The sequence below is a fragment of the Lissotriton helveticus genome, chromosome 8 (genome assembly GCF_964261635.1).
Source record: "Lissotriton helveticus chromosome 8, aLisHel1.1, whole genome shotgun sequence".
NCBI classification, from domain to species: domain Eukaryota; kingdom Metazoa; phylum Chordata; class Amphibia; order Caudata; family Salamandridae; genus Lissotriton; species Lissotriton helveticus.
The window spans coordinates 204802531-204821472 of NC_136069.1; positions in this window are offsets into that span (position 1 = coordinate 204802531).

An 18942-nucleotide genomic window follows, 5' to 3' on the forward strand; every position below is an offset into this window, starting at 1 on the left:
TGCGGGATAATGGTGTGCGAGGTCAATGACCTTGCGGGATAATGGTATGCGGACTGAAAGTCTGCGGGATAAAAAATGCGGGAAAATGGCTGCAAACCATGATTAGCAGCAGACTTCCCTGGTGAGCACTAGCTTTACTACAGTGATCTAATGAGCAACTAGAGTGCTAACATTCAGAATTTATGGCAAATGTGTGACACATCTGAATGCCTTCTTGATAGAACCAAAGTAAACAAGCATTGAAAATGCAATAGATCTCGCCCTCGTTTAAGTTAAAGTCATTCTGTTTGTAATGAGGTGGCTTTTTAGCTTTGCTTTTATTAGTGTTTTTAAAACTTTCATGTAAATAACATGCATATGTATGCATATATGTATATGTATGCATGCATTTATATTTATATAGATATGCAGATTATATATGTTTATATATGTATATTACCTACTGGCGATAGCCAGTGGGTATATATAGTTAGGATTTTTTCTCTATGGGATTTCTGAAAATTCTATGTCTAATAACTTTGGCGTTTGTGGACGGAATCGGCTGCAATTTTCAGGAAAATGGCACATTTTGTTTCTGAGCAGCCCCTGAAAATTTGGGGGGGTTTCGTCAAGGGGGCCCGAGAAAAAAGGGGGGTCCCAAAACGCGTTTTTCCCATTCATTTTTCCATAGGGCGGTTGGACTCACTTTTAGCTCGAACGGCTGAATAGATTTACATGAAACTTGGCAAAATTGTAGATATGGTTTGCCCGACGTGCCTTTGCTATGTCTCAATATATGTGCTCCAGTGGATTTTGAGAAATTAACGTTTAAAAAAATATATATATCTGTGACAGCGCTCCGGTTAGCGCCCCGGTTCGCGTACCTGACGCGTAACGGAACTTCGCGAAGCGAAGCTGATTGGCTCTCCGGTGTCTGTCAACATTCTAAACAGTCCGGAGCGGCCGCCATCTTGTCTCTCGGTACGATCGAGAGACAAGATGTGGTGAAAAACGAAGGGGGAAATGAAGGAAAGGGGGCAAGGTAGACCACACCTGACCCCCTAGGATTGATGAGGGGGATATTAAAGTCCCCCGTGATTTTTCGCGGTAGAGGCGCTTCCCGGTACGCGAACCGGGCAGCTAACCGGCAGCGTAGCGGGAGTCCGCCATCTTGTGTTTTTGGAGCGTCCGGTTCGCGTACCGGGTAGCGTCCCGGTAAGCGTAACAAGGGGAAAACCAAGAGAAACAGTAAAAAAAAAATTAAGGGAATAGATTTCCAGCAAACTTGGCAAAATTGTAGGGACTGTTTGTTTGATGTGCCTTTGCAAGGCCTCAAGATATGTGCACGTGTGGATTTTGTCTAATTAAGGTTAAAAAAAATATATATATCTGTAAGCGTGCTCCGGCACGCTTACGTTACGGGTTTTGTTTGCGCTGCAGAGCCGATACGTCACGGTTATGTGACGCGTCATGAGGCGTCTCACGTGGCTACGTGATACGTCACGTAATAAAGAATATATTTTACAGCTATAGATATTAGCTTTTAAAAAACCAATGAAATTCACTGAAAAAACCATAGGTTATAGACCATATATAGTTAGGAATTTGCATTTACAAAACCTTGAAAATTCACTGAAAAAACCATAGGTTAGAGACCATATATAGTTAGCTGGGCATTTTATTGACATAAAACCAATGAAATTCCATATATAGTTAGTTGCACTAACTATATATCGCGCACCCGCAATCCACTGCTGATGATGTCACATATTACATCATTCATGACATGGTCAGTGACATCACTGATGACATCACTGATGACATCTCAAATGACATCACTGATGACATCATGACACACCAATACCAGTTACTACATACGCACTCACTGATTCCTACGTCTACACACACATTCACTCATTCACCCATACAATCACTCATACATACAGTCACTCATTATTACAACACTATCATATGCACTCATACACCTATGCAGACACTCACACACTGCCACTCATCCATGGAGTTACTCACACACCTAGTCAGTCCTGTAAAGAATCAATCACACTTCCATTTCCTCATCTATACAGTTAAACACAGAACACCATACTTCAGTGACATCACTGATGACATCACTGATGACATCTCAAATGACATCACTGATGACATCTCAAATGACATCACTGATGACATCATGACACACCAATACCAGTTACTACATACGCACTCACTGATTCCTACGTCTACACACACATTCACTCATTCACCCATACAATCACTCATACATACAGTCACTCATTAATACAACACTATCATATGCACTCATACACCTATGCAGACACTCACACACTGCCACTCATCCATGGAGTTACTCACACACCTAGTCAGTCCTGTAAAGAATCAATCACACTTCCATTTCCTCATCTATACAGTTAAACACAGAACACCATACTTCAGTGACATCACTGATGACATCACTGATGACATCTCAAATGACATCACTGATGACATCTCAAATGACATCACTGATGACATCATGACACACCAATACCAGTTACTACATACGCACTCACTGATTCCTACGTCTACACACACATTCACTCATTCACCCATACAATCACTCATACATACAGTCACTCATTAATACAACACTATCATATGCACTCATACACCTAGTCAGTCCTGTGAAAAATCAATCACACTTCGATTTCCTCATCTATACAGTTAAACACAGAACACCATACTTTTCACACATATACTAACACATACGTACTCTCTTATACAATCACTGATACAAGTATACATTGATATGCACAGAGTCACACACCTCCCAGCCAGCCACACACACACTCAGTCTTCCATACATCCACTCATTCTTCAATATGTAAAACATATTTAAACTTTACAAAAACACACAGACACTAGATGATGTCATCAGTGATGTCATTTGAGATGTCATCAGTGATGTCATCAGTGATGTCATTTGAGATGTCATCAGTGATGTCATCAGTGATGTCACTGACCATGTCATGAATGATGTAATATGTGACATCATCAGCAGTGGATTGCGGGTGCGCGATATATAGTTAGTGCAACTAACTATATATGGAATTTCATTGGTTTTATGTCAATAAAATGCCCAGCTAACTATATATGGTCTCTAACCTATGGTTTTTTCAGTGAATTTTCAAGGTTTTGTAAATGCAAATTCCTAACTATATATGGTCTATAACCTATGGTTTTTTCAGTGAATATATATATATATGTGTACCAGTTCCCAGAAGGGAAATGAAACGCACTCACTCGTCTTATGGATTCTTACAGTGGCTTTATTCCAACTTTAACCCAACGCGTTTCGCCTCTCACGAAGCTTCCTCATGCAAGCTTCGTGAGAGGCGAAACGCGTTGGGTTAAAGTTGGAATAAAGCCACCGTAAGAATCCATAAGACGAGTGAGTGCGTTTCATTTCTCTTCTGGGAACTGGTACATAATTAAACGACTGACCCGGTCGTAGAATACGCACCTCGCTATACTGGAGAGCCGGCATCTACAGCGGGTCATAACTGTTTGACTTGATATATATATATATACATATATATATATATATAGACTTCTCGCTGACTTCATCTAAAAGCATCCACTCTCACCCCGGACAAACGAATGGAGACCCGAGGTTCTTTGTGCAGTCAAATTTTATTAGTTGCCCTGCATATACACCATTACGCGTTTCAGCCCCACCTGGGCCTTGATCACCTGACGCTTTGCATATTTTTTAACCCCCTATTTAAAGTGCTAGTGCAAGTCAAAACGTGTGGCTGCTTAAATAGACATGGAAAAAATACTACACAGTATTTAGTAACACTGAAAAACGCTTCAACAAAAGTTTCACCATGTGCAAATAGCATACATTTGATCCTAATAGATACATAAATGTGCAATAAATGTGTCAATAAATATATGCATGAATGCAAAATAAATATTATTACAAATGTAAGCATAAGACCTGATTTCCGGCATTTAAAATCTATATAAACATTCAAACATGCGAATTGGAAATAAGCTAAAAATGCCAATATTCATAACATCCATATGGATATCGAGAGTCCTAGTGCCAGAATTTGTTTTTCCCCCATTGTCAAATTAATCTCTGTAAGGTTGACCACTGTGTTGGAATTTACAGTCTGTATCACTTTTGTTTTCGATTCCATCTGCCCCTTGTTGGTTTTTTGGTTGTCTGCCTTGCGTTGCTGGCTGCTCATTCGTCTTTTGCTGCGCTTTTGGTTGACTCTTTTATTTTTTGGCCAGGCTGGGCTCACGTCTGAGTATGTCTCGCCTGTCCTGGCACAGACAGTTGACCTCCTGTGCCAGGGATAACTTTATAAACCCCAATCCTGGTGCTCTTTCCATTTCCCCCTCAGGTTCACTCTCTGGAGCAGAACTCACATCTGATGCAGAGGTTGATGCCAAGGCTGCCTCACCGGAGCGCAACCGATTTCTTGGCTGGCGACTAATACCCATTTTTGCTTTCAAGACATCATACTTGCGGGCAAATGTGAAAACCTGTCCATTCAGATAATCCATTTTATCTCGCTGAAATTTGTAGGCTTAACGTCTTTTAATTACTTCCTCATCTTTTTGTAAACGTACATGCAGTTCATCCCTTAATTTTTTGATATTGTCATTTACTTCCAATTTCCCTATTTCCTCATTCAGATCCTCTATTTTGGCTTGTAGCTTCACTCGATCACTCTGCATATTTCACAAGAATCCGGACCAGCCTGCTGGAGGACTAAAGATTGCAGTCAGCCCACTCTGCCAGAATGTTGGGGTCCGGATTCTCGTAGCTTGGTGCCAGTGTAATACGTAAGCCTCTGGGGATCCTGCCTACCTCCAGGTAACGTGATATGGACAGGTGCTCCCACCACTTCCATTGCTCGAAGCGCATGAGCTTTTCCAATCTTTTAAAGAAGTCCCTTATATTTGCATTTCCCATAGATGCAATATGCCATGGCCATAGATGCAATATGCCATGGCCGATCCCCCAGCCGGGGAATCGCCAAAAAATTCATCAGCCACCTCCTCTGGGTTATGCAACGCGTCAGCGGACATGATGCACTGGTGTGGGCAAAATTGACAAACAACAAGCTCAGACGCCAGGATATGTATCCAGGTCTGGAATGCGCACACTCCTCAACGGGCCAATCAGTTCTTTCCTACCTTCGCGGAATATCTTGCATTGATCTGGTCCTTGAAATCCAGTCACATTGATCTTGGCAGTCAGGTAGAAATAATCTCCAGCGTCCAGGGGCTTCTGCGGCTTACTCCTCACTGGAGCCTCTGATTCTAGTTCCAGTGACACCGAAACCAACTGCTTCCTGCCGCGATGCCCAATAGAGAGGAGGGGTTACCGCTGATACCGATTAAGCAACTCGGTACTATTAAATCGCTGACTTCGTCTAAAAGCATCCATTCTCACTCCAGACAGACGAACGCAGACCCAAGGTTCTTTTTGCAGTCAAATTTTATTTGTTGCCCTGCATCTCCACCATTACGCGTTTTCAGGCCCACCTGGGCCTTGATCACATGACGCGTTGCATATTTTTAACCCCCATTTAAAGTGCTAGTGCAAGTCAAAACGGGTGGCTGCTTAAATAGACATGGAAAAAATACAACATAGTATTTAGCAACACTGAAAGGCGCTTCAACAAAAGGTTCACCATGTGCAAATAGCATACATTTGATCCTAATCGATACATAAATGTGCAATAAATATGTCAACAAATATATGCATAAATGCAAAATAAATGTTATTAAAAATGTAAGCATAAGTCCTGATTTCCAGCATTTAAAATCTATAAAAACATGCAAATTGTAAAAAAGCTAAAAATGCCAATATTTATAACATCCTTATTTCGGTCATAAATATAAATCAGTATATGTTGCACAAAGGCCACTGGTATGTCAAATTAATATTCAACACATACAATTGTCAAAAATAAGTGTGGTTTCGTTTTACTTGTATGGTGTCAAGATGATTTTCTCTTTATATATATTGCACTCAGCGTGTCACTCACTTGAACCATCTTGTTCAAAAAAGTGCTAACTGCTATAAAGTGCAAAAAATGATAAATAACAAATTCATATAGTTTAAAGGGTTTAGGATGTAAATGCAAAACAAGGGAAATGTTATTCATCCATGCATGTGCACTATTTCATTTTCTAAGGTTAAGCTAGCGCTGCTACAGTACATCAAGTATTAAATTGCCCTTATACATCCACTGTAAGCAAGTATAAAAATCTTCACTCGCATTAAGCCCTGCAGGTGTCTTTGTGTCGAGTTCCAGTATATATCTTGTTTCAGGCAGACGGAGTTGGGCCTCACAATTACCTCCCCTTCTCAAAGGGGGAATTGAGTCAATTACAAAATATAGTAAGTGTGTTGGGTTACTGTCATGGCTCTCCTCAAAGTACCTAGCCACTGGATAGGCTTGATCCTTATTTGTAATTGCCCTAATGTGCTGGAGTATCCTCTTGTGTGCTGGGAGCTTGGTGCTACCAATGTATCTTAACTCCTTCCGTGCTCATGACAAGCTCAGCTCATCATGAGGCACGGTGCTCGAGTGCTCATGACGAGCTGAGCTCGTCATGAGCCGTGGAACGCTCACACGCGGGGATAATTCCCCTGCTGTGCTGAACGTTCCACGAAACCGGGTGTGGCCATGACGAGCTCAGCTCGTCATGAGCACACAAGCACTGTGCCTCATGACGAGCTGAGCTCGTCATGATCACCAGGGTGCTGTGCGTGCCCCCCGCCCCCTAGCACAGCTGGGGAATTACCCCCACTGCGAAGGGGTTAGGCCACAAGGACACTCCAGCACATATACAGTGTACTCCGTCTCGCAAGTCAGTCTTTTACTGATAACAACAGGGTCTGAATTAAATGGCGTTATATAGCTTGTTTTGTTGTTTGCAAATTTACAAGCTTTGCACGTCGGGCATTTGATGAATCCTTTGTGTGTGGTAAGCCAATTGGTAGGGGATCTGATTTCTGGGCTGTTTTTTACAAGGCTGTTACTCATAGACCTAGCTTTTCTGAATGTCAGTTCTGGTTTTTTGGCCAGGTATTTACCCACAATGGGATCACTATGTACCAGGCTCCAGTTTTTATTTAGTATTTTTCTAAGGGCTTGATGCTGCTTGTTGCAGGTTAAAATAACTCTTCAAGATGGTTCCAAGTGATCTGAGCCTATGTCTTGTTTGCTATTTCTTATAGCAAGTGCCTGGTTTCTGGTGAGGAGCCTGGTTTTGTTTATGGCCCTATCAATGGCATCCTGAGTGTATCCTCCTTCCAGGAATCTCTGTTTGTTGGCTCGCTGAGCCATTTGGTAATCCTCCTCACTACTGCAAATACGCCTCACCATAGCATCTCCCCATACGGGAGTCTCTGTATCAAATGGCACGGGTGATGGCTCGTGGCATGCAGCAGTGAGTTGACAGTACCTTTTTTTTATATATATATATATATATAAGCAATAATAACACACTTGGCAAATGCAACTGTTAAATGCATGGAGGATAATATGAATGAAACTCAAGCAGCAGATAATACTGGACGTCCTGCAAGAAAGAAAGAAATACACACTAAATAAATCAAATGATTAACTTGGATGTGCACTCTGACTCACTCACACATCATAAAGTCAATACTCAAAGAGAACACCTCAGATGATTATAGCCACTGGAAACTGAAGGTGCACATTGAGAGTCATGCATCACAAGCTTTGAAGGACTTACACTGGCTGCCGGTACAAAAAAGAGTACAATTTAAGTCACTGTGTTACTGCCATAAAATTCTTGCAAAAAAAGGCCCACGATACCTGCACCCTTTAATATCACATTACATCCCTGGCCGCAACTTGCAATCAGAAGGAAGGACGCTGGTAAAAATCCCAAGAATACGGCCCACTAGAATGGGGGCAAGGTCTTTTAGATACCTTGCGGCTAAATCTTGGAACAAGCTCCCTGAAACTCTAAGAATGGAACAATGTGAAACCATATTTAGGAAAGAATTGAAAACATGGCACTTCTCCTCTGCTTTTTGAGGCTAATAAAGGCAGTAACATCTTCCCCGTATTTGATCTGGGAGGTGCCTGTAAAATAAAATAAATGACTGTTATAGCCACTGAAAACTGAACATGCACACAAACATTCACACATCACAATGGCAACAATCAAAAATCAAACACTTCACCTGGTGCAATCTTCATTCTTGCCCCCTCCAGACTGCGGGATTCACAGCTGGGGTCAAGAGACTCAGTAACTAAATGCCTGCACTGACGATGCATCCATCGTTCAGGCTCGAAATCCCGGTCTCTAAGTCAACAAACCACAACTTTATAACCTCAAAACACACTAGAAGGTTCCGAGAGGCGTTCCTCTGTACCATGGAAACTTACTGGAATTGGCCGCGGTCCATGAAAGCATTCCAAGGCAAAGGAGTTCTCATGTTCCTTTTGCATTTTTATGTGCCCCAGCTTTTATCTTAACTAAGCTTACGAAAGTCTCTGGCAGTACATTCAACAATAACAAAGCAACCTTTAACGTGAATAACCTAAGCAACTTGAGTAATCTGGGGGCCTACCTGTGCGAGCAAAAAGCTCAAGCAAGACAGAGTCAGAATTAAAGATGACATGAGGGCATGTGAAAGCCAATAGTAAGAACTTCAAAATACTTTCCAATGTACAACACAAAACACATTTGTGCACCGTTGCCTTTAGCATCACATACTTCATCTCCCAATGTACAGCATAATGCACATTTGAGCACATTTGCTCATAACACTGCACTTCGAGACCAAACAGTACCTTCCACAGCGCTCTCTCTCTCTCCCTTTCTCTCTCTCTCTCTCTCTCATGTTTTCAAATGCACATCACACACATTCTGTTCTTGGCAAACTGTCCGACTCTGTGACAGCTCCCACTTTAAAACTGCAAAGAGTTTACACAAAAGAAATCTTCAAGGAAAACATGCAGGAAAAAAAATGTTGTGCATTCATGCTAGAGTAAAATAAAACACTTAGGGCCCGATGTAGGTAATCCCAGATTACCGATTCTTAAATACCGAATCATACCGATTCGGTATTTAAGAACTGGCAATCGGGGTGTAGTTAATTTTACCGAATTAATTACCGAATCGGTATGATTCGGTAATTAATGAATTGGTATTTACCGATTCTGTAATTGCCATTGATTCCTATGGGTCTTGAGGCCCATAGGAATTAATGTCAATTACCGAATTGGTAAATACCGATTCAGTAAAATTACCGATTTCTCAAGGGGGACAGGGTGTCACTTTGACACCCTGTTGCACCCCTGATTCTGGCTGTACATGCACAGATGTGCATGTACACAGGAATTCATTATTTACCATGACATAGTATGTGGCACTGTTTTTAGTGCCACCTACATCACAAACTTGAGATTCGGTAAATTTACCGATTCGGTAATTTACAGAATCTGTAAATTTACCGATTCTGTAAATATACCGATTCGGTAAATTTAAGGCCCCCTACATCTCAATCTCCAAATACCGGTCGGTAACGGCCGAAATCGGCCGTTACCGACCGGTATTTGGTGACCTACATCTGGCCCTTAAAGTCAATTAAAATGTCGGTAGTCAAAGGTCATCATGTGGTTTCAAAACATAGGAGTGCCTCTAGCTCTACAGATGGAGCTCAGGAAAAAGGCAGCCATCGCGTGTCAGCACCAACCCAAGCCCCATGCAACCTTTTTAACATTCCGCCAAGTACCATCTTCCAACATAAGTTGTTTTCTCCAATCTGCTTACTTGTTTGTAAAATGACGGAACACACTTTTTTTTCGATAGTATAGATAGAACATTCTTGGAGTGGTATACCCCAAACATTTTGCCTTCTCAACTCCTGCTTTACTAAATTCCATTTTGTTGACTTATGTGGTCCATCTCCCTACAGGGAATGGACTTTGTGGTGGAACATTGCCCTGGGCAGATGGTCTTTGCGGGTTCTCTTGCCTTAGCGATGTGAACTCCCATGAGGGTCGGTGGTTTGCACATATTGGACCTGACATCCTTGGTGTGGTATTCTCGCAAACATTTTGCCTTCATCGCTTCTGCCGTGCTGAATTAACTTTGTTGGCTTTGGACTCTGTGCACCTTACCACTGCTAAACACTCCTAAAGTAGACAGTGAAGGCTCATGGGACAGGGTGCATGGTATTTAAAAAGAAGGAGATGTGGATTTAGGTTTTACATGACCTGGTGGTAAAAAACACCTAAAGTTGATAGTTACTACTTGAAAGCCTATCTCGCCCATTGGCTAACACTGGGTTACCTTATTAATAAGTGCTCACTGTGAGCAGATAGAGATATGAAGTTTAGACTCAAATGAGTTGCAATTTTAAATCCTATTTAATGGTAATGTTGGATTTTAAGTCACAAATCTGAAAATGTCACTTTCATTTTCTTGTCCCAATAATTTGTGCCTTCTGCCAGAATCCTGGGTCACATGACTGTGAATGGCACTTTTGTTGGGATTTGTGTATTCCTCCCCGACAGAGACACAAAGAGGACTAGGCCTCTGCAGGAAGGGCCATCCTGCCAGGATGGCTGGGGTGGAGCTGTGCCCTGCCTCATAGACTTCAAAGTACTGCATCCATCACACAGAGGGATGTGTCACCCCAGACAGTTTGGAGACTTGACAGGGGAACAGAAGATCTTTCCAGACGAGATGTGAGTGCAGGACAGGATGGGCCCCCACACACAAAGGTTGGTGTTAAGTATAACAACTGGACCCACAGAATCACTCTTCAGTATACTCCTGGACCTGTGAAAGATTCAGAAGAAGGACTGTTCTGCTGCCAGAGGACGGCCGTGCTGCTGAAAGGACTGCCTTGCTGCCCTACTGTCTAAGGAAGTAGGACTGGGCCTGCTCTTTGACCCCAGGATCCCAGAGTGACTTGAATGGTTAGTTGGCTGACCTCCTGTGTGAGCTACAGATGCATAACAAATTCCTGAGGCCTGGAACTCTGCTGCTCGCTTCTACTGGAAAGAGACCTGACCCCCCCAAGTGGTGCCTCAGGTCCTGGACCCTTGGTGTGGGGCTTCAGTGGCCTCCTCCTACCAGAATACAAAATCTGAGAAACCTTTCACCAAAAACGGTACTGAGAACAGACAGGAGACCGGGGTCTTTCTGCAAGCCGATCCACTATGTTCCCGCTATGTTTTTCTCCATAGTTAGAAAATCCTCTTCAGTAGGACCTCCCGGCAGAAGTATTTTGTCTTGTGGTGCGCTCTTTGGCTACCGCTTGCAATCTTATCCTACTGGGCGAACCGAGATCCAGAAAAACTTCTAAGTCTGAAGATAGAAATCTTCACCAGGCTTGACAAATACCAGCACCCTATGGACGAACTTGTCAGCCTGAATATCCAGCTTTTGCCACTTAAAACTTTCCCTGCCATTGTCGATGACTTCCCCAAGACTTTGTCCATTGGATCTCCATCACCGATGACCTTCTCTTGGCTACAGTTGGCACTTTGATCTTTAGGTGCTAGATTTCTTCTTTGAATATCCTGATTTAGGTGCTGGATTTCCCCTTTCAATATCCTGATTACGGTCCTACTGATTGGTTTTATTTCATTTTTGTCCCATTTTATTTATAAAAATTTACTATCATTTTTCTAAATTGGTTGGGGATTTTTCTTGTGTTGTGTTTTTACTTTACTACTGTTTGTGTACTGCATACATATTGAACACATTGCCTTTAAGTTAAGCCTGGCTGCCTTTGTGCCAAGTTGACAGAGGATTAAGCACAGGTTAATTTAAATATATTTTGTGGTTCACCAGGACAATGATTGTGGTGGTTACCTAAATGGGGCTTCCATCCACATTAACAAATAACCCATTGTGTTACAACTACAGACCTACATTATAAATGCCCAATCACACTATAAGGTCCACCCTAGATAAGTGTGAATCCATTAAGGCTTCTTTCTGAGGGCCGTTACCTGTTAGGAGATACCACAAGACTGTAATTTCACATACATTGCCTGTATACATAGGCACATGAGGACTTCCACTGTTGATATTTACTTTGGTAATAAAGACTGAAGAAACCTGAAGGATAGAATGGTTTTACTGCACTTGTGCCAGAAACCTGCCAAAATATACTTTAGTAAGGGTAAGGTTGGGATGTGAAACTTTGAACCTTGAGTGCAGTGTCTACCACCTCCCACTAGGGGATTAGTGGCTCTACATTGTAGTGCTTCAGAAAATCGTTATTATAGTGGTGATTGATAAGACAGTACCTCCACACTACCTTTCTAAGAAGCGTGTGACTGTTCACCATCACTAGTGCAATGACTTAAATTGCTGAAGGGGTTGCACCTGGCCCAGTTAGTACAGTTATAGTAGAATAGACTCCCGAACATCATAGACATCATAGACAAACAATCCCAGGCCCTACAGCTGAGGCACTTTAGTCCCTGCTTGCCCTTCGTCCTACAGGATCTGACAGTAACTGGGGCTGTGCATTGTCTGGGACGCTATAAATGTAGAAATATTTTGAAATTACATTATGTTAAATATTTGTACATACTACAAATATTTGATGAAGAACAATATATCTCTGTTAAAATGTTTTATTACCAAAGCTTCTTTTCTAATAATCCTTGCATATTCCTTTTATTGAAACAAAAAAACAGTCTTATTAATTCACAAGACAATAGCAATTAAGTTAGCTATTGCTACATGGTTATACTGGAGAGAGTCTTCATAAAATTAAACTAGGTTTATCAGGGTACTGTTAAACAAAATAAACGATATTTTGAATCTGTATTCTTAACCTTCCCTTCCTGAACCCATGTTTGCTGATTATATGCTGGCTTCCAAAAGAGAAATGACATTCAGTAAAGGCTGATGTTGTTTTGACTCTATTTCAGACCTTACATCAGACGTGTCACCCTCAAACACTAGTGTGGTGAGCTCTTACTGGTTAACTGGTGTACTCATACTCAAGGAGATACTAGAATGCGGGGTTATAGCTGGAGTTGATGAGAGCATCTTTTCTGCAGGCTCTGGATCAAACTCTTTTGCCAGTTGTCTCACCTACATGAACAGGCACATATGTCTGTTTGTGTTGTGTGTGTATTAATTGCGTGTAGCTCTTCTATTTGTAACTGATGTTGTTGGGCTGGGATGGTTCCTCTCTGCCTTAATCAAATCCTGGATATACGCATGTATAAGTGTAAGAAGTTCAGTGATTGTACCCTCTTGTAGACCTGCAGTATGCATGGATGTTGATGGTTGCTCAATAAAACCTTCCTTTTAATTAATGGTCTGTGGGTAACAAGGCTACTGCCACATGGATCTGTGGATGTTTCCTTTTCCTGATCAACATCCTCAGAATTGGCAATACTCACTATTTCCGCTCCGGTACTTTTTGCAGAGGGTTGGAACACAAGTTCTTCTTCACTGAAAGTAGGTTCTGGACTCTGAATGTGCATACAAACACTCTTGCTTTGGAGATTAACGGCTGTTGTCTGTCTGCTGCAATTTGTAAGTCAGCAGTCCGATGCCTTACAAGACATACCCGTGTAAATTAGTTCTAACTGTTTACACGGCTATAATAAAAAATAAGTAAATTACAAACTATATAATTACTGAGACTGCATTTCATTTAGAAGAAAATATTGAACAATGGACATGATTCATTATAGATCCATGCCAAACATAGCTTTTCAATCAAGAGATTAAAATATGTTCTAAAGAATTGCTACTATCACCTGTGCAATATTGTGATTCCTTATATAATGTATATTTGAAATTCAGAACACTGTTCACATCAAACAGACACACACCCATTACGATTACTGCAGTGCGCACCTGACATCACTTGCATTGCACAAAGTAAAACCTTGCAATTTTCAAACTTATATCATTAATTGAGGTGCTGACATTGCTTTGAGCAAGAAACAATGTAACAGGATACATAAAGGTCAGGGAGACATAAAGGTCAGACAGTGTGCAATCTTTCGCTGGCCCAGAAAATGTAAAAGCACATAAAACCGTGCCTTCCTTTTAGTTTTTTGGTTGATATCAATTCTTGTCATCTACTGATGGTGCACTCTTTATGTCCTGGCAGGAAATGTATAATTATCTTAAAGCAAGTTTTTTAACCTTATTACTGAATGTTATGTATTTCTAGCTTTATGATATTCCTAAAATGCTTAATTGATTTGTCACTTTTTAATGAATAGGCATAATCAGCAATATCCACTGTGAATTAAACAGACACAGGAAATGGAGAGCTTCTTAAAGACCCGATCTGGTCTTTCTAGTGCTTGGGACCACGGCGTAGGAGAGCTGGGCGGATCATAGGGTCCTTTGGGGTGCGTGGAATTTGAGTCGACAGTTCAGGTAGGCTGGCCCGGTGCCGTGGAGGGCCTTGAGTGCGTGTGTGAGTATCTTGAAGGTGATTCTCGCCTCGACGGGGAGCCAGTGGAGTGTGCGCAGTTGCTGGGAGATGTGGCAGTGTTTTGGCAGGTTGAGGACCAGTCTTGCGACTGCGTTCTGGATGTTCTGTAGCTTGCGGGTGAGGTATTTGTTTATTCCGGCATAGAGTGCGTTGCCGTAGTCCAGTCTGCTGGTGACCAGGGCGTGAGTGACAGTCTTTCGTTGTTTGAGGGGAATCCATTTGAAAGTCTTACAAAGGAGGCGGAGGGTGTGGAAGTAGGAAGCTGCACCAGAGTTGATCTGGCGGTCCATTTTGAGCTCGGAGTTCAGGATGATTCCCAGGTTGCGTGCATGATCCATGGGGATTGCCAAGTTTCCGAGGGCAGGGGGCCACCAGGTGTCACTTCAGGTGTCTGGGTTTGGGCCCATGCTGAGTACTTCTGTTTTGTTGGTGTTTAGTTGTAGGCAGCTGTTTTTCATCCATTTGTCGATGCCTTCTCGAAAGCTGTGTCTGGCGGTGTTGGGCTAGTTGGATAGGGAGAGGATGAGTTGGGTGTCGTCTGCGTATGACACAATGATGAGTCCGTAGGTTCTGACGATGAGGGCGAGTGGAGCCATGTAGACGTTGAAGAGCGTCAGGGTGAAGGTGGAGTCCTGGGGGGCTCCGCAGGTGGTAGGTGTAGGGTCCAAGAGGAAAGAGGAGAGTTTGACCCGCTGAGTTCTGCCGGAGAGGAAGGAGCGGATCCAGTTGAGGGCCTTGCCCTGGATTCCTGTGTCATAGAGTCTGCATATTAGGGTGTGGTGGGAGACTGTGTTGATGCCGCTGAGAGGTCAAAGAGGATGAGGGCTGCTGTTTCTCCTTTGTCCAGTAGGGTGCGGATGTCGTCTGTAGCGCGAGGAGAGCGGTTTCCGTCTATGGTTTTTTCTGAAGCCGGATTGGGAGGAGTGGAGGATGTTGTGTTCTTCAATGAATGTGGCGAGTTGGCTGATGGTGGCTTTCTCGATAACTTTCGCTGGGAACGGGAGCAGGGAGATGGGTCTGTAGTTTTTGAGATCGGTGGAGTCTGCTGAGGGTTTCTATAGGAGGGGGTTGACCTCTGCGTGTTTCCAGTCGTCGGGGAACGAGGCGGTTGCCAGGGACCGGTTGATGGTGTGGCGAAGCATGGGTGTGATGGTGTCGGCGGCTCTGTTGAAGATGTGGTGGGGGCAGGGGATCTGTGAGGGCCCCTGAGTGGATTGACTTCATTGTCTTCAGTGTGTCTTCAGTGGTGAGGGCTGGGCAGTAGTCAATTGCTTGTTTCTGGGTGTCGGGGTGGTTGGTGAGGGTTCAGTGTGTTGGTTGTCTTTGTCGAACTTGTCATAGATGCTCTTGATTTTGAGGTGAAAAAAGGTGCTGAGTTTGTCGCAGAGGTCTTGTGAGGAAGGGATGTCGGTAGACTCGCTGGTGGGTTAGGCGAACTCCTTGATGATGCTGAAGAGTTCCTTGCTGTTGTGCGCGTGAGTGGAGATTCTGTCTCCAATAATTCTTTTCCTTTTTTCTCTGATGAGTGGATGGTGGGCGTTAGTGGCAGGTCTGTAGTTGTTGTGGGTTTGTGTGGATTTTTTGGATAGTGGGTGTTCTGAAGGTGAAGATGGTCGGTCCATGGGAGTTTGGTGGTGTGGCTGAAGGGGATGGAGTTTCCTGTAGGGAAGACGGGGTCGAGGGTATGTCCAGCTGAGTGCATGGGCTTGGTCACGATCTGGCGGAGTCCAATGTTGTGGAGGTTGTCCAGGAGGGATGTGGTAGTGGGGTACAGTTGGTTGTCGAGATGGAAGTTGAGGTCGCCCAGCAGGGTGTAGTTGATGGATGCGATGGCCTGCGGGGAGATGATGTCCGTGATGGAGTTGGTGTAGGGTCCGCAGGGTCTAGGGGGTCGGTAGAAGAGGATTCCTCGAACTGTGGCAGTGAGGTTGGCCAATATCTTGACGTGAAGGTGTTCCATCAGTTCGATGGGCTCATCGGGAAGTGTGCTCAGGTGAAGGCTGAATTTGTGGACGATGACGATTCCTCCTCCCGGGCGGGTGGGGCGGTCCTTCCTGGAGATCTTGTATCCTTGGGGGATGGCGATGGCGATGTCCAGTCCCGAGGTGGTGTTGGTTCAGGTTTCGAGGGGAAGAACGCTACGTCAGGGGTGGTGCTGTCGAGGAGGTCCCGGATTTCGGTGACGTGTTTGTGGAGGGATCGGAGGTTGAGGAGGATGCATTGCAGGGTCTTCGGTTTGGTTGTATTCTTGTGGGCGGGTTGGGCTGGATCTGTGTTCTTGGCAGTACTGCAGGTGTGCAGGCAGCGGTGACAGCTGAAGGATCCGTGGGTGTCGGCTGGTGATGCTAGCTTGCAGTTGTTGTTGCGGCCTGGGTTGAGTGTGTGGAGTGCTGCTGGGTCGTAGCATTGGCGGGGCGGAGGTCCAGGGTTCCTGGCGCTGGTCGCGGTCGGGTCGTGGATGGGCGTAGATGGGCTTGCCTTTGGTGCACCAATGAGTCAGTGGCCTTGCTCGCCTGTCCCCACAGCGGCTGCCATTAAGTAAGGGTCAGGGAGGGCTGGACAGCTGGGAGGTGGGAGCGGGGAGAGGAGCTGGATTGGGCTGGTCGCGCTGGAGAAGGACGCGGGGGTAGCAGGAAAAGGTAAAGGGAGGAAATAAGGGATGAAGGAAAAAAGAAAATAGGCAGAAATAAGGCAGAGAAGAGCAGAGATGCAGAAAAGTGCAGAAAGGTGAAAAATAAAAGAGGGTTGAAAAACGAGTGAAAACGAGTGAAAGAGCAGAGCGAGAGGAAGGAGACAGAGGTACACTGGACCACCAGTGATGAGGCGCAGGGAAACCTGCGGGTGGAGGAGGGCCTCGATCCCCAACACTCGAGATTGCAGGGGCAGGCCTCACTTAATGGTGGAGCTGCGAGAGTGGGAGAGCAATTTCACTGACAATGAGTCAGTGGCCTTGCTCGCCTGTCCCCGCAGCGGACGCCATAAAGAAGGGGTCGGGGAGGGCTGGACAGCTGGGAAGCAGGAGCGAGGAGGGGAGCTAGATTGGACCTGTCGCGCTGGGGGGGAGGGGCCGCAGGGGCAGCAGCAGCGGGGAAAGGTAAAGGGAGGAAATAAGGGATAAAGGAAAAGGGAAAATAAGCAGAAATAAGGCAGAAAAGAGCAGAGATGCAGAAAAGTGCAGAAAGGTGAAAAATGAAAGAGGGTAGAAAAACTAGTGAAAACGAGTGAAAGAGCAGAGCGAGAGGAAGGAGACAGAGGTCCACTTGACCACCAGGGATGAGGCGCAGGGAAACCTGAGGGTGGAGGAGGGCCTCGATCACCAACACTCGAGTGTGCAGTGGGAGGGGCAGGCCTCACTTAATGGTGAAGCTGCGAGGGTAGGAGAGCAATTTCACTGACAATGAGTCAGTGGCCTTGCTCGCCGGTCCCTGCAGCGGCCGCCATTAAGTAGGGGTTGGGGAGGGCTGGACAGCTTGGAGGCGGGAGCGGAAGGGGAGCTGGATTGGGTCGGTTGCGCTGAGGGGTGGGAACGCGGGGGCAGCAGCAGCGGGGAAAGGTAAAGGGAGGAAATAAGGGATAAAGGAAAAGGGAAAATAAGCAGAAATAAGGCAGAAAACAGCAGAGATGCAGAAAAGTGCAAATATAAGAGGGTAGAAAAACGAGTGAAGGGGGGCGTGGCCAAGAGCCGAGCATGGCGGACGCACTTTGAGGTAGCTCTGTCCTCTGCCCGGAATATTAGCTGTTTATCCTGACTTCCCCGTATCCCACGGGACACCCACTCAAGCCCCGTACACGCCGTGGGTGAGGTGCGCGAAAAAACTACAAACTGCGTGTCCCGGAACTGCCCCGGGAGCGTGGGAGACGAACGGCGCTGGAGAGGCCTAGACCTGCGAGGCAAGCTGCGGCCTCAAGTGGCCGGATGCGCTGATCCCGATGAGCTCTGCCGGTGCCGAAGCAAGTGTCGACCGGTGAAGCCGAGCGGTGTACTACTCTGGTGAAACAGCTGGCGAACCCGCACCTGATACCTTGCCCGACTGCCTGGTTTGCACAAGTGAGGCACAGCGCTGATGAGGTATTGTGCCGGCTTTGGGGACTACGCGGAGGTGCGCCAACGAGATACTCGGTGCCCCGGCACCGAGAGGGACGGGGACCCCACGGAGCTGGTGGGAGAGCTGTGACGACGCTATGAGCGGACCCCGGAGCCCCGCAGTGACACTGCCTGGTACATGCAGGCCCCGAAAGAGAACTGAATGACCAGACTGGCGGGGGTGCACGCTGATACGACCGGACCGTGCTGGAGGGCGCCATCTTGGGCATAGCGAGCAGACCGCCGTTACACAATTGGGGCCGGGGCGGACTCGCCTCGGACAGCTGAGATTACTGCTGGGCCACAAATACACGCACTAGAACGCCGACGAGGCAATGAGCACTGCCGCAACGCAGCAAGGTCCATAGCAGAA